We start from the raw sequence: 16,968 nt of genomic DNA on the forward strand, positions 1-16,968 counted from the left end.
GAGAATACAATGTAGCAAAACGAAAACAAATTACAAGAGTCATAAAAGTCAAACATCTTCAAAAATTACAGGATCATAAAAGTTAAACGCCTTTAGCAATTACAAAGATCCGCAACATCATTAATTGCGCGATCCGCTGCCGCATCAATGACCCTCGCCACTAGGACAGGAAGACTGTTGGATTCCAGAGCATCAGTAGGGGGTTCGGGAACCAAGGCAGCATTCGCAGACTTCGTCCATGGGGCGGGGTGTTCGTGAAGAAGTCCGCCCCTTTTGATAAAGGCGGTCATGTTCCTCCTTGATCTTTTTGACCACCCTTTTGTCCGCCTGGGACTTGAAGCACTCTTGAAGGTTATCCATGTCCAGCTCATGTTGTGTTAAAAGAGCGGCGGTGGCTTCCTTATGCTGATGAGAGAGGGCGGCCAGGGCTTCGGAGTGTTGCTGAAGAAGGGTCTCTCGCTGATTACTTAAGCGGTGTTGACTTTGTCAATGTAAGCTTGATGAGAAGCCTCGGCCCCCCTGAGCTCATCCTGAGCCTTAACCTTATCCAAGGCTGCGGCCTCCAGATCTAGTTTGAGTTGGTCGCAGGTCTCCTTCAGAGCCCCCAGGCAAAGGACTTCGGCCTCTAGGGATTCCACTTTGGACCGGGCGCCGAACAGTCCGCGGATCATATATGAGATGTCCAAGCTCACCTGAGAAAGAGAAAGGGGTTAACACCCCCTGGGTGGATGATAAAAATAGAGAGAGGAACAGAATTAAAGTGCACCTTCTCCCAGCCGGTGTAGAATGAGGTCCGATGCTGGTCAAAGGAACCTCCTCCGCGTATGCCATGTCCTTGGGAAAATGGGACCCATAGAATAAGGAGGAGGTGATAGCTAGATTGTCCAAAGCCGAGTCCTGGATGTTGACAGTGCGGCTGCGGACTTTGAATGTAGGGCAAAATCAGGCGGGGGATCAGTGGCCTCCTTTCCTGGCCGCTGTGTATGGTGAGTCGGAGCAACGGGAGGGGGAGCTGTGACTCTGTGACTGTTGAGATAGGTGCATCAATAGCTGTGGTCTGTGGACGCTTGAGAAGCAGCCCGGGAGGAGGAGCTGCGGGGGCAAAAGTAGCGACTTCCATCACTACGTCATCATCTGAGTCACTGTCAAACAGCTTTCTCTTAGAGGCATTCATATCGGAGCAGGGGGAGGCCGCAGTGGGGGAGTGGTATTGATCTTCCCAAGTGGCTAGAGACTGGTAAGAACGAGAGGATTGGCGGATAGATGGCAAGTGAACAGAGTGATGCGGGCGGGGGCAAGGCTTTTGAGTGGGGGCCTTTGGGCTGGAGGGGAAGCTCGAGGTTTGCGTTCCTTTGGAGGGGGAGGTCGATAAAAGGGGTCGTTATAGGCACCGATGGTTTGCAACTGAGGGTCAGACAGTAGAGGGGTGCAAGTGTTCGGGTCAACTCCCAGGATCGTAGCTGAGAAGTGCCTAGGTCGCAGAGCCTCTGAAATATGGTGGAGTACACACTGGCATAATGGCTAGACTTCGAGTCTGGATTCCAACCTACACAGAGAAAGGGGATCAAAGTGTTAGAGTCTTATAGTGAGCAACACATGCAAAGGGAAAGGGGCTAGGGGAACTCACCACTGGGCAGAAAGGCGAGATGAGCGAGAGTCAAGGCAAGGGGTAGATCCGCGGACAGAAAGTTTCCGGAGACATACAACGGGTAGTGGTGCCACATCTTGTCCGAAGAAGTGACGTGTAGGACAAATGACAGTTTCTTGGGGCGGACACAGAAAGAATGGTAACCGACGCTAACATACTTGGTGCTTCTTTTTATATAGTAATGAGCAACCATGTCGTGGCAAGTTATTTTGGGCACCCAGACTTGTTATAATGGTTCGCGGCACACATAATGCGCCAAAAATTACCAATACCCTGGCAGGGAGGGATGTTAAAATGGTTGCATATTGTGACATCCAAAAGAGTTAGGGGAAGACGGAGGCCGGCGACAATCTGCCCTACCGTGACTACTAGACACCCCGGCTTATGGGGGACTAAGTGTGGAAAATGGGTGAGGTCAGGCACGTGCTCTAGGACAACATCCGCGGGGATGCCGTAGGCCGCCTTGATCGCCTCTAAATTAGGTCTACGACTGCGAGGCGACGGTGGGGGGAGAGCTAATTGTTGTCCTGAAGTGGATGGGGCCTCTGAAGGTCTGAGGGAAGGGGAGAGCCCACCGTGTTGGAGGTAGAGGAAGAAGAATTGTCGGAATCGGCGTCCGACATTGGAAAAAGAATCCAAGCTAGAGAAGAAGACGAACAGTTTACGAAAGGGGGAGTGGAATGATAACCACTCTATAGAAGAAAACAACGTATGAGAGTGAGAGTGGGAGAAAGAAACAAGCCTGAGAATGCTAAGAGGAGTAATCTAGTGTTAGGAGGCGAGCGGTAAAGCAAACACCAGGATCACAACTACCAACCAGTGAAGCGAAAATACGAGAGGATGTAGAAGAAGAGCAAAATGCGAGAAGAAGAGTCTGAATGGGAGAGAGAGGAATTTAAGTGGGCTTTTATAAGGGGAAAGGTAAAACCGTAATTGGAAGGGTAAAACTGTAATCGAGGAGGCACCCACAAGGACCATCCAAAAAGTGACACGTGGGTGCACGGAACTCGAAGAGACACTGACACATTGCGCGTGCTGAACACGCAAGACTCAAGGGCACAGTGACGGGGATAGATCGCGGCTGTCGAAGAGAGGGAGTGCAAGGACTCTCGACCCCCCGACCTATGGCGGATCGCGGCCTCGAGAGGGGGCATCTATAGTGGTAGGATCTGGGAGGTGACAGATCAGTGGTGAGGTGAACCCGGGGCAACATATACCGCGAAGGAGGGGTGCACATAATCGGTCCGCAAACCCTAAGCTAGGGTACGGATACCCTACACGTGGAAGATAGAGGGCCGCGAGATGGGGAGACAGGTGGATGGTTAAGATGATAGAGGATAATAGTATAAAGTAAAAGAGGAGGAGAGAGAGTAGGATGACTTTTCATTATTCGAGAGGTGGATGGGGAGACAGATCAGTTGTAGGAGAGGGCGAGTAGAGTAGTAAGTGAGATCTAACAGCATGCATGAACTCGATGAGTACCCAAAACAAAGTATTTAACACTAAATCGAGTGCACTAAATAAAGAAACTTTAAAGGTTCTCTTGGTAAGAATTACATGAACTACTTGATCGCCAATGGTTACCTTATTAACTACGTACCAATGCTATATCAAGGCAATATAGAAAGATTCAGAAGAAGTGACTCTTGAGTTTGACGAATGGTCACACTTAGGATTCTTTCAATGTATGTATCTATATAATTTAGTTATATATGAGCTAGTTAATCAATTGAAACCAAAGGTCAAAACAGAAAATATGCTTCATGAATCGTATATTGGTTTAATGTAGCACATGACTTTTCTTATGCGTATATCGATTAAACCAATCAATCTGGTCTTATATATGTTTCATTTTGTGCAAAGTAATGACTTGTTAACACCAACAAATATTGCAATATACAAATATTTAGACCAAAATAGAACCAAAAGGATATTTAAGAATTATTATACCAACAATTTTTGTGATGTTTAGACCAAAAGCGAAAATGGATGTTATAACTTTATGTTTAAAATAACACTACACCATAACAGCTTTTTTGTGACGCCTATTTGGCGTCACAAATAATTTTTGTGACGCCTATTTGGCGTCAGAAATTTGGCGTCTCAATTGGTGTCACAAAAATTTGTGACGGTATTTTGGCGCCAAGTAATTTTGTGATCAGATTTTGGCATCACAAATTTGTGACAACATTTTCACATTTGTGATGGCATTTTGGCGTCACTTTTTTTGTGACGGCGTTTTGGCGTTACAAATTTGTGACAGCATTTTAGATTTGTGACAGCGTTTTGGTGTCAGTAAATGTGTTTTAGTTTTAAAAAAAATAATTATTATTATTTTGCTATATGATCAATCATTTTGCACTGTAGTACTGTCCAAGAGACAACTTATTTTAAAAACAATCCAATTAATCCACAAAATACACAAGTATACCTTCAACAATTAAAATTTTACTATAACTCAAAATTGCCAAATAATCCATTTCACATTTCAGAAATAGTCTACAAAGTACATAAAGATGAACAGTCACGATTTACTCTATATCTCTCAAAATTATTATCAGATAATTTTCACACTTCTGCAATATACAACTACAAGGTACATCTTCTTCGAAAGTATCCAAGGTCTAGCATAAATGAAGCTGCACCTTCAAAGCTCCCATCAAATGAAAAGAACTAACTCTTAACTTGCCCTTCAAAAAGAAAGAAGAAAACGAAGAAAACTTTATTAATGAACTAATAAAAACAAGAAAATATATATCTCACCTAAGTATATATATTGAATATGACAATTGCTAACCAAGGACAAGACATAAGATATGCTGAAAACTTAATAAACTCTTGCGGCCAGTAAAATGATGTTTAGAGAAGCAAATGCACTTTTACATTTAGTGTTACCAATATACAAAACTTTATTTACACACTTCCCTTCTTTTGACATCTATGGATCACTCATTCGAATGACATGAATCCATATAGTCAAAATCTATTAGCAGTAATAGAAAGGATACACACAGAACAAATAAACAATAGAGAAAAAAGAATAGCATAAACCTAAACTAGCAAAACACAAAGAAACCTAAACTAGCGGAGACACAAAGAAACTTACAGTTTCTTGATGTTTAGCATTCTTTCTCCAATGTATGAAGGGATTGGGCCAGTAATTGAGCAGCTTCTTAGAACCATGCGCAAAAAGGTAAAGCTTAGTCCTTTACGAGACTAATAGTAAGATTACACAAGAAGTATATATCCACAACTCAACTTACAGTGCAGATCGATTTTCCCATTCCTTGGAATAAAATCTAATTAAACAAATGCCTAAATGCGTTTCTGAAAATGGAATATGTCCTTAGGATGTCTAACTGGGAACTAATTCTAAACGGAATGCAATAGTATGTAATGAAACTTATGAGGACAATTGAAATTCACAACCGATTGAGCTGTACACATTGAACTCCATCAACCGATTGACCTGTACACATTGAACTCCATCAACCCTCAAATTTGTAGTTTTCATGTCTTGAGATAGTCACTTCACTCTACACCAGACCAAAGCCACTCTACATAACATTGGTCTTAACACATACAATTGATACAAGTTCATCAACCCATTGCTACTTCGACTCTCTCGAAAGTCGAAACCCACAAACACAAAGACAAAAACAGCCCATCAACCTTGCATTGAAGAAATAAACAAAATCCAAAATGCATACTTGTTTTTAAACGGACAATTTGTAGTTAAAAAATCTCTTTAAAAACAATACCGACACAAATCTCTTAAAGATAACGAACCGTGGACGAGAGAGAGAGAGAGAGAGAGAGAGAGAGAGTTACTTGTTGTTTGAGGCTAGGGCTGGTGATTGCGTTGGTATTCTCAGGTATTGAGAGAGAAGAAGTCGATAAAGCTTGGAACTAATTTAGGAGAGAGATTTAACACTTGATGCACAACCTAGCACGTGCATCTTTTAAAACGCCTAGATGTCGTCACAAAGCTTTTCAGTATATACCAAAAAAAAAAAAGTAACTGTTTGATTTTTTCTAACGGTTTTTATCAATTGGTGACGCTAAACAGCTGTCAAAACGTTCCTGACGCCCATCTGCCATCACAAATGAAAAAAAGTTTGCGTCACAAATATGTTGTTATGGTGTAGTGTAAAATCATGGTAAGCATCTCGTAAAGATGGTACAAGAACCACTCGAGTAGCATAACCCATATATTCAACTCAAAATTATAGAATGCAAAACGTCTTCCATATGAGAGTCTAAAAAATTGTAAGACTTTGTACCCTTCTTAGAATATCTGAGTGAAAAATGTCATCAAAGCTTCTTTCAATCGTTCCTTTCTTAATCTTAGGATGTTCGAATCAACGGGGCCCCAAATGCCAAAAAGTATGAGAGCCTAAGAGCTGAAATATCTATAAATCCCACAGGAAGACTCAAATTTTAGCAAATTGGAAAGAGTTTGTTTCTTAGCCTAAGAGTTGAAACACTAAAAAGAAGTGAATTTGTATTTGGTTGAGTGTGAGAGTGAGTAAGGCAAGCGCTTCAGGCACACTAAAGTAAAAAAGAGGTAACTAGAACAAAAAATGAAGGTAGGCAGTGTTTCGGTGTGTGTGTGTGTGTGTGTGTGTGTGTTGGGAGAGAGAAAGGTGAGAGAAATAAAGAATACACACCAGTAATAAGTGTCACCGTGCGCATAACGTAGTTGCTTCGTTTGTAAGGTTTGAGCTTCATATTCCAATTCTAAGATATATACCTTATCTTTCGCTCCTTGAATGAAGCCGTTGATTGCCGATTAGCCAAAATCCCGACAATCGGTTTAAGAATAGTGTTAACATCATCATAACTTAGCATTCCCTTTAGTCTATACCAAATGCTACATAACTAAAAATTGGAAGAAAGACTACCTTTTGGCATCATTTGTGCATTTGTCGACAAAAAATGCACCATGAAAGCCGAATGGGTAATGGGTCAAGCCAAAAGTATTAGATTATGGCAAGATGAGTGGGCGTGGAGTAGCTCTAGCCGATGCAATTCAAGGCATAACCGGAAGGTTTTAATGTGAAGCTCTCGATCTTAATGAATCAAAAACTTGCACCCCATAATAGCAGGCCTTAATCGCCCGAAAACTTATCCGTAATGTAGTGCCAAAGGATGATAGGGTCGTCGAACAAAGGATCAAAAACTTCCTACTACTAAGTTGCACTAAAAATGACTCTTAATACATATATTTTCATGAATTACTAACCTTTCTATTTCAATCAACCAACGCCATACAGTTTTAGTAGTTTACACACAAAATCCAAAGAAAAACTTGTTTCAAATCATGTCTCGCTTTGGTCCGATTCATAGAACATTAATAAAAATCACATTATGGAAAAAGTGCCTCTTTTCACGTAACATCAATGAAAATCACATTATGGTACAAGTGCCTGGTTCTTGTGGTACCCGGCCCTTCCATTCATTGGTACATGTTCGATTCGGGACGGTTTTGTATGTGAAGTCGATGTATCAAAGCCCATATTGCTTATGCAAATGAGAGAACACGAGATTAGAGAAGGGTTTCAGAGTAAGAATTGCAAGAAATTGACTATAATAATGAAATTCAATGTAGACCAAAATCCACTAAGAAGAACACACGAAAAATGACTCCCTACATATTTGCCTCAAGTGTAAATAGAAATACAAGGAATTTACTGAAGTAAAGCATACCCCTTTTCCTCATCCGTGCGCTCCAAGCATTATTTCTATTTGAGCGATCAAGGGTGCCAACTGCATGTTTGCACATGCAGAATAAATGAGCTCCTCAAGTGTTTATGAGTGGTCGTGGAACTTATAATTCACAAGGACAAGTAGTAAAACCTACATATTGTTTCAAGCAGAAAAACAAGGCAGCAATTCACAAGAACAAGTAGAACAAATGTATAAGACTACCCTCTTAACTGTTCTAACTAAAAAAAAAAAAGCTTTTACATGAGGATATATATGACTAAGACAAGGAAATAACTTACAGAGTTGTTTTGTTTCTTCTTCTACAAAATTCAGGTATAAAGTTTTTGCTAGAATGTGGGAGTATATATATATAATCAAAGAATAAATTCAGTAGGAATCATGACTTTGCCATTTTCAGCATGAACTTAGGTAAGTTAAAGCTATTTTGCAACAAAGAAATGGAAGGGATGGAACTATCTAGGAAATTATGCATCCCGATCCTTGATACTTTCGGATTCGATATCGAAAGCTACCTTACTAAACATATGAAGAACAAAGCTACTTGGCTAGGCTAGTCAGAATGAATTACAAAGTCTGATTTTTACAACAAAAACCCAAAAATGACTCACTCGGGTTCTTAAGTAACTAATTAAAGAGAATGGAGTGGTGGACTTATAAACAACTCGTGGGTTTGCATGGACTACTCGTCCACTAGCAAAAGTTAACACATGCATGCGGTTCAATTTGCATTGAACAAGTAAGCATAACCCAATATATTGAGATCGACAAACTTATCTAACTTGGTATAAAATGAAGATGAATGTACTAAATCCAAAAATGGAGGGAAAGAAGGTACTAATCCATGTTGTCTTTGAAATTCATTGTTGAATCAATATAATTACACTGTGTGTGTTGTTCCATACCAACTTACCCTTGACTAGATACCTGGTGGAAATCAGAACTTAAAACAAGTAATTGACGTAAACATGAAAACAAAAGAATCAAAACCATATATTGAAAGATACTTATCTTGTTGATGGTTGCTCTATAGGAAATAGCTAGGAAAATGAATGTCCCATAACATAAGAGGAGAGAAAAGATTACCTGATTGAGGCGTAAGCTATAAGAGAAATTCTCTTATTTTGTCATTTAGTTCTAGTTCTAACTTTCTTTTTCAAAACTAACATGATAAGTCCTCAACTTATCATTATCTGTTTCTAAAAGGATAGAGATCAAAAGACTTAAGCTGCTATTCACCAGGCCTAGTATCTAGTTGGTCATGGCCCATAACATATCAAGGTACGTACACACCCTCCACACAGTTGTAACAAACTAGAAGAAACATGAGTCGCAGTATCAAAGAAGCACTGCAAGATTCAAAATCTAAATCATCAGTTCTTTCAACATTGGTTCACTACTTGAGACAAATTGAAATCTTAATGTCTAACGCGACGGTAATTAGTAACAATCAATAAAATCCAATGAACAAAAGCAAAAAACCAAACTTAAACTTGACCACCCTAGTTGCAAGTACATAACTTTGTGCAAGCATGTATTTGTAAAAATAAAATAAATAAAATAAAAAGGAAGCAAGAGTAAAACCAACCTTGCAGCAGCTTTAGTTGAGATCAGCAGGCCGGTCATCTACTAGATGAAACGTCATGTCCCTTTAACCTGGAGCCCCACATTACAAGAGGATTCTCATTAGCAACTCAACCAACCTCCACTCCAGACTGCCAACAAGACAACAATAGCAGACCTGCCATGCCTAGCTACTTGATAAGATATATTGGCACAACATAAACTCAACCCAAAAAAAATAAAAAGAAAGGTCATGAAATATACTCAACAAGGGACATTATGGTTCTCAGTTCTCAATATATCCTTTTTTCACAAACTTTTCCTTACAAAAAAATGTGGGTTTCACATTAACTCATTGGACTTTACAATTTGTCAATTATAAACACCTACAAAATAGTACTTACCAACCAAAACACACACACACTCACTTAAAATACTAATGTCACATCAAATACTAGCTACACTTCTATTTTAACTCAATTTTATTACTAGCCCTTCAACTAAAATTGAGTTTGGGCCTAAACCATCCAACCAGCCGGGTTTAGTTATAGGGCTAATGGGTTTAGTTAAAATATAATTGAACCGTCTACCGTGTCCTATTTTCCATTGAGTGCACAACCTGTTTCCAACTCCAAGAGCAGGTACATGGCCGACCTAGGGCCCACTTACTAAGGAAGTAGACAAAATACTGTGCATAAACGATCCCCACCAAATTATATCGCTCTAGGAAGTGGCACAAAGTGTGCAATGAGTTCTACTACAAAAATTTAGTCTAAACTTGGAATCCAACTATAGTAGAACTCCCTGTTTTGATGCATAAACAAGAACGTGTGTGCTTAATTTAACTTCCATTATTAGATCATGTCAAACCTTGCTGGAAGGGAAATCATGTAAAATAGTAGCATATTCACTGTTTCATTCAAAGAGGGGTTATGTTCATGCTACAAGATTCAGAAGTAAGTACAACAACATACTTAAACTTTGTAGATTAGAAGGCGCAACACCTCCTTGAGGGAACAATTTAAATGCGTATCATTTCGTTTAAAGATTTATCTGGCAGTACTCTAGTAAGAAAAATTATATATACACTAACTGATACATATAAAGCTGATCTTACTAAAATGAATCAGATCACCAATCAAACAAAAAAGAGGAATATACATATGGACCCAATATGAACCCAAGTGTCCGAAGGTAAATTATCGGTGGCTGAACCTATGAAGTATGTATGGTGCATAGTGATTCTCTACATTTACATTTGACAAGTGCTAAAATACTTACTAAAGGAACAGAGCAGCTGCAATTCTATAGTAGTGCAAAAAACTGACAAGTCTAACTTTCAATAATAGTAGTGCAGTAAGTCTAACTTGGAGACCAACTATTATAAACAAACTCATTCAAGAAAATTATAAACCCTAGAAAACGTAATCAAGAATTTCAAACCCAAAACCCAAAATTGCGGAAAAAAAAATGAATCTTTATAGAAACTAACCCTAAAAGATCGGAAAGATGGTACCTTTGTTTAAGATGAAGAATTTGAGATGAACAACCTACCTCATTTAATTCACTTTCATCGAAATTTGGGGAAGATGAACGAAAAGGGAGTGGAATTCGAATAGATTGAGAAAAGTGGAGAAGAGATTTATGCAGGAAGGGGTTTCTCTCTGCTATGTTGAGAAGAAAAAGAGTTGAGGTCGAAAAGAAATCGCAAAGATCGGAAGTTGACTCCTCATCCTGTGGCACATGCCAAACACGTGCCTCTGGATCTTAATAAGTGATCCCTCTTTGCCGCCACTATGTTTTCAATAAATTTTATAAATAAAATAAAACTAATTTTTCGACTTATTGTGACACCAAACAACAATACTGACGGCAATTTGACGTCACAAATTTTCTGACGCCTATTTGGCGTCACAAATTGGGAAAAGCCCCTGTCACAAAAAAACTTTTATGTTGTAGTGTAAGGAGATTAGAGAGGGAGAGAATTTTACCTATGAACCAATGTTTTTTGTTTCTTAGATCAGCAAAGAACCTTCCTTTAAACCTTATTCCAAAATATAACGATAACACCGCTAGCTATATAGCAATTTCCTTACAACACATGTGCTATTCGAGATCGCAAGATACAGGTAATGCATCCGATTCGATTTGGATAGAAAAGATTCAGAAGAAGGAGACATGAGAAGGAAAGAAGAATTGTGGTGAAAGGGTTTTTTCTTTCTCGTTTTTCTCTTAGCTAACAGTGGCTAGTAACCATTTCTATTTTGTTGGTGAATTGACAAAAGGTTATTTTGTTAAAATTTCCACCTTTTTATTGTTTATCAAACTTTTTTTTTTTTTTTTTTTTGGTAAAGGTCGGGGTGGGGTTTTGAGTTTTGATGAAAGGTTTATTTCTCTTTTTATTTTATTTCGGATTGTTACGCGAACAGTTCTCAAAACTGGGCGTGAGTTTGTTTTTTTTTTGTCAAATCATTGTAAAAGTTGAGATGTCCATATAAGAGAAAAAAGGGGGCTGACAACCTAAATAGGAAGATTACAACTCCGAGACATTCCCATAGGAAAAAAAAATTATAGTCATTTATGCGGCTATCAATGGATGATGGAAAAACCAGCTAGCTCGGATGCTAAGAAACATCGTAAGAGAAGCAGACCTGACGAACGGTTATATCAGACCCAGAAAAAGAGATCGGGGATTGTTGTGAAGCCATGTCCAACAAACATCTATGACCAATTTTCATAACAGGTAGGGAGAGAACTAACATATATGAATTGCCAGTAAGCATTGAGGGAGTCAAAATCTTTACCAAGGTATGCCCATAAGCTTTCGAACACTTCATTGCCAGGCAATATTTTATGAAATCAATTTTTTGTTTAGATACATAGGATTCTTATTTTCCTCAATACTTAAAGTACAGTATCTATGAGACATATCCCCAAATACATAACAATATTCCAACTTCCTGAGCTTATTGAGTTTCATAGAAGAGCAATTAGGCAGACTTGACGAATTTTTTTAATTATATTCTTTAACAAACTATAAATTCTATATAATATATAGCGTGATAGAGAAAAAAAAACTACTATAGTACAATATTTGAAGTTGGAATTAGATAGATCAAAACATAAACGAACATAAAAACTTTCAAACCTAAAATCCTACGCTCATTCTAGATAAATCTCTTCAAAAAGATAGTTTATTTTTTTAATAATAAAGTAAGCACCGATATAGAAAACAGCGAAAAAGAGTTATCAAGAATTACCCAAGTCATATTCTCAAAATCCCATGTCCTTAATTGCTTTCATAGTTAGTTCAGATTAACTAACTAAATTTCCCCCTTCTCCAACCAAGTCCATTACTTCCCCCCCTGAAAACAAATGATGTGCAATTGATGAATTCTGAAATTGAATTCAATCAGAGATTTAAAAATATGAAATTCATAGAAGAGTGTACCTAGTGGGAATGGATGATTGAAATCGAGATTGAACTGAGAACCAATAGTTGAAGCGATAGAGAAATAACATATCCACATATCTCCCTTAAGAAATCTGAGTTTTTTTTATGTAGGAGTAGCCATAGGTTATTTGAACTCATTAATCTCTTCAAGCGAAAGGAACAACCCTGAATTTCAGAAAAGGAATTTATTAAATTTGAAGAAAAATGAGAAGTGCACGAATGGTGTTTTGTTTTTTTTTGTTTTGTTTTTTTTTCCTGGTTCAAGCTAGTTGGTTTTGGAGAAAAAAGGTCAAGAGAGGGTTGGGTGAGTTGACTGATTATCAATCTGTGTGGATAGCTTTTTAGCTTATGTTGGGGGTGTTTTGTTTTTATATTTTTCTATAGCCGAACAATTGAAAAGAGAGAATGGAGCTAGGTTTTTCTTTTCTTTTTTGGTATAGGTTGGGGTGGGGTTTTGAGTTTTGATGAAAGTTTTTTATATTTTTGTCTTTTATTTGATTGTTACACGAACAGTTCTCAAAACTGGGCATGAATTTATTTTTTATCTGCCGAATCATTCTAAAAGATGAGGTGTCCACCTTAGAGAAAAAAAGGGGCTGAGGTGGCTTCATGGGAGCATTGGGGGAGAGAGTGTGAAAGCAAAGTACCTTTGACATATACAGATCTCGGCTTTCTTGTATGGCCCTTAAACTTCTTAGTTCAAAGCTACATTAAACAATCTTGGTTAATACTCAGAATTATAACACCCCACTAACACAATATATACACCAAGTGATCACAACCATCTGTTCATAGTTTCTACCAAAGGTTTAAATATAACAAATTTACTTATCAAGTGATGCTGCGAATCTACTTCGTTAAGTACATAGATAAGAAGTTAAGAACATGTATTTGAGATAGTATACGTTAAATCTCATCGCTCCAGGACAAACCTTACTTCCCTATATGATCACCATATGATCCGTTTATTTGAAGAATGACAGACTTAAAAATTCGGGTAAGAGTATGTATTGCAAGAAATCAAATAACAGACATTACCCACAAAACAAACTAACCAAAAAGAAACATGCAAGACTTTAAAGAAATGAAGAACAACATCGAGTTGTTAGTACTTGTGACAAGAGGGAAAAAGAAAAACGAATGAAAATCAAATATAGGAACGACATATATTAGTCTAATAAACCAAGCAATGAAGCACAAAAGTGTTCAAAGGCGCCAACGCAGTAAGAAGTCAAATTAAAATGCAAAATGAACATACAATAAAGCAATTTATCAATATAACTCTATGTGTACCTGAGAACTATGGTTATTTCTTGCATAGCTTCATCTACTTGGGTGTCTTTTCCACTGAATATCATCAGGTCAATCTTCAAGCATGCATCACATTCTCAAATGGTTGGTCTTGAGTAAATGAAGGTGCTATTGTCTGATGATCATGCCTAAGCTGTCGAGTCTTCAAATTAATGCCTTCTCAGGGCATGGGAGGACCTATCATACACATGGACCACCAGAGTTTGAATAAGAACTCTGGGACAAAGCAAGAGCCTATGAGGCCCCACACAATTGTGACTTCCTACGGTTCCTCCATGGCTACAAATGAATCCAAGGACTGGTTCAATATTATCTCGATTAATAAGGATTTCAGATTAATTAGCAACAATAAAAATGATAAGAAACAAACAATTTGCATGGGTTCACGGGAAAATTTATTCAAGATGCTCTACTACTTGAGTATCCCCTATATTCTCGATGAAGATTACTCCTTCAGAGAGCAGGATGATTATCTTTACCCAACTCATAATAGAAATACTTAAAGAAACTCCTTGTATGTTTGGTACGCGAAATACTTATGGAATAATTTAAACAAAAAATATATAAGATCAAATATGTTGAAACCAAGAAATCTGTCAGAGGATGGTTTCTTGATTTCAAAAAGAGGATAACACTTTAACTCTACCAAATTTCCAATATCTCTATATTTCATAGCTCGTATGATAAAAACAACATGTTGCAGACCAAAGAGACAAACCAATTATTTTAGAATTCTTATCTTTGTGGCAAACTGGAACATACCCAAGGCTAAAGTCAGCAGAGGACTGAAAAATTTACCCTCTATCTAAAATCTTGACATGTTCATGAGGTTAGCAAGAGTTAAATGTCTCTACATACTTAGAAATAAGGATTTTGGACTTGTCATTGGCTTTACCAAGACAAATGATGGTGGTAAAAACAGCCCTTCTTGAGCATTTATAAATATAAGTAAACAATAGGCAGAATGACATCCACAAAATATCAAAAAAAAAAATACACAAAATTCATGCACAAATTAAAAATGACACACAAACATAATACCTAACGGCGTTACGTTGACCACAAAGTTTAGGAGGGAGTTTACAATCATTAACAACGTCAATAATAGATGACAAACGATCAGCAAGCTTCTTTTTAGACTCGTTAATTTCTTGCCTTTGTATGTAATAATTTATTTGTGTTTTAATGACAAAGAAAAATTGAGAGGGTTTAAAAAAAATAGAATTGATTGGGTGGGATTTTGACGAAGAGTCTTTTGCTTTTTTTTTTTGGGTTGGTAGGTTTAAGGAAGGGTTTTGTTTGAGAATGGAAGTGAACTTGGGAGGTTTTGCTCAGAGAGATTTTTTTTAGTAAAAGGTCGGGGTGGGGTTTTGAGTTTTGACGAAGATTTTTTCTTTTCTATTAAAGTTGTTACGCGAACAGTTCCCAAAATTGGGCGTGAGTCTATCTTTTTTATGCCGAACTTTTATAAAAAACTGAGGTGTTCACCTCAAAAAAAAAGAGGGCTGACGTGGGTTACTGGGAGCATTCAAAGAACTCCCATTTGTTCCTAATATAATAATCTGTTGTAGATTGGAAAAACATTTATGGTTTTTGGAGGTGGACTCCGTAATCTTTATGACTGGTATATCCTAAAACAGGCATATTGTAGAGCATCTACACATATTAACCACTCTTATTTAATTTTCGATAAAATCGATTATCTTAAACTTAAACATTATACCAAGATTATTATTGTATTTCAGGAGATACTTCTTCTACACCCTCATCTAACAATATTACAACCATTGCTTATACTGGGGGAGTAATTAAGACACCGTAAGTGGATTATCTACTGAATATGTCGTTTGAGCTCGTTTAATTTAGAATTGCCAATGTCAGAATCATGTTTTCTTATGATTTTCCAATTGCCTTTCTTTTTCATAATTGAAGCAAATTGTATCTATTGATATGGGTAAAGTTCTAATGCTCGATCGATATCCAATAACGATGATGTATGCAATAGTAGTTAGGGTATCAATTACTGAGAAATCTCACTTCCTGAAATCTTGGAGATGATAGAAGAGGATGTGAATAAGTATAAAGGACCAAAAACATTATCAAAATTCAGACATATGACAATAATCACAATATCTTTCAACTAATTGATGCTAAAGGTAGAGACAACTAAAGAAACTAATTAATGTTAGAAAGAGACAACTAAAGGAAGACTAACCAAATAAATAATGCATATATATTATATATCCTACCTCTTACTGGAAGCAAGTGAGAACTATTTGTAGGCCGCTTCAAACTACCTAGTCACTTAGTTCTCTTTTCATCGTCTTTCTCCACACGTATGGAAGCTACCTTCTTCTCCATAGCAGCTACTTCCATTCTCATCTTCTTAGTTTTAACGTCCATTGCTTTTGTTAATGTACTCTATACCTTCTTGGCTAACATCTGTAACACCATGAGTTGCAAGATATAGTTAGGACGTACAGTGAAGTTATAACTTAAAATGAGTAGGGTGAATGATAATATTGTCTTTAAGGCTTTGGTCTTTTTTGTGCTCGGATCGGATTTTCTCAAAGCAATCACCTCTTTTTGCAGCATGTTATACAACAATCAGGCACCTGACTACCTTATCCTCACTTTGAAGACCTTATAAAATCAATTGTCTTTGTGTCATTTAATCAGTAGGCGTCAACATCAACTTAATAATGTCATATAAGAGCACACAACATAACAAACAACTTGTTCATAAGAAGGTTTCTTCAAAGCTAAGAACTCACCTATCAGTGACTCTTCATGAGCTATTTAAAGTCTAACTTATTTAGATATACACAATTCTTCAAATCCATCTAATCTAGATTGTGTATGTGATTTCCTATCAGGCTTCTAGGTAATCATACCATATCACAAACTTGCATTTCTTTTAGTTACACTACATCCTCAACTTAACCTTCCTGTAATCTTTTTGTAAGTCTGGGGGTTCCCATGTAAGAGAAAACTGAAGCATTTCCCTTACTAGTTGACACCTAGTTTTTCCTTTTCCCTAACATTAGTTATTCATGTGGGTCTCACTTTCGCATTATAGAGCGTTGCAACTTAAAATTCTCTTGCTAATGCTAATATTATAAAAGAAAACATCGCAATTCAACAACCAAAACCATAATAGCTTGGCTTGTTATCAATCCTAATTACCCTCTTTAGCACTAAGTTTATCACTAAATAGATATGGAAGCAATGCTATAAAACTCAATCTATACTCTACAATGAAGCA

The 16,968-nt window shown here is 37.5% G+C and overlaps 2 long non-coding RNA genes across 2 annotated transcripts; both read right to left on the minus strand.

Annotated features, from left to right (window-relative positions):
• Positions 1 to 4,076: 4,076 nt before the first annotated feature.
• Positions 4,077 to 5,359, minus strand: LOC147511772 (uncharacterized). The gene is made up of 2 exons (XR_015217070.1): positions 4,755 to 5,359; positions 4,077 to 4,338 (listed from the first exon to the last, which is right to left on the minus strand). It is a non-coding gene; the product is annotated as an uncharacterized LOC147511772 (long non-coding RNA).
• Positions 5,360 to 8,120: 2,761 nt separating this feature from the next.
• LOC147511773 (uncharacterized) lies at positions 8,121 to 10,826 on the minus strand. Its single transcript, XR_015217071.1, has 3 exons — positions 10,493 to 10,826; positions 8,964 to 9,031; positions 8,121 to 8,724 (listed from the first exon to the last, which is right to left on the minus strand). It is a non-coding gene; the product is annotated as an uncharacterized LOC147511773 (long non-coding RNA).
• Between the last annotated feature and the right edge of the window lie 6,142 nt (positions 10,827 to 16,968).

This window comes from Coptis chinensis, chromosome 3 (assembly GCF_015680905.1).
Source record: "Coptis chinensis isolate HL-2020 chromosome 3, ASM1568090v1, whole genome shotgun sequence".
In the NCBI taxonomy this organism is placed as follows: domain Eukaryota; kingdom Viridiplantae; phylum Streptophyta; class Magnoliopsida; order Ranunculales; family Ranunculaceae; genus Coptis; species Coptis chinensis.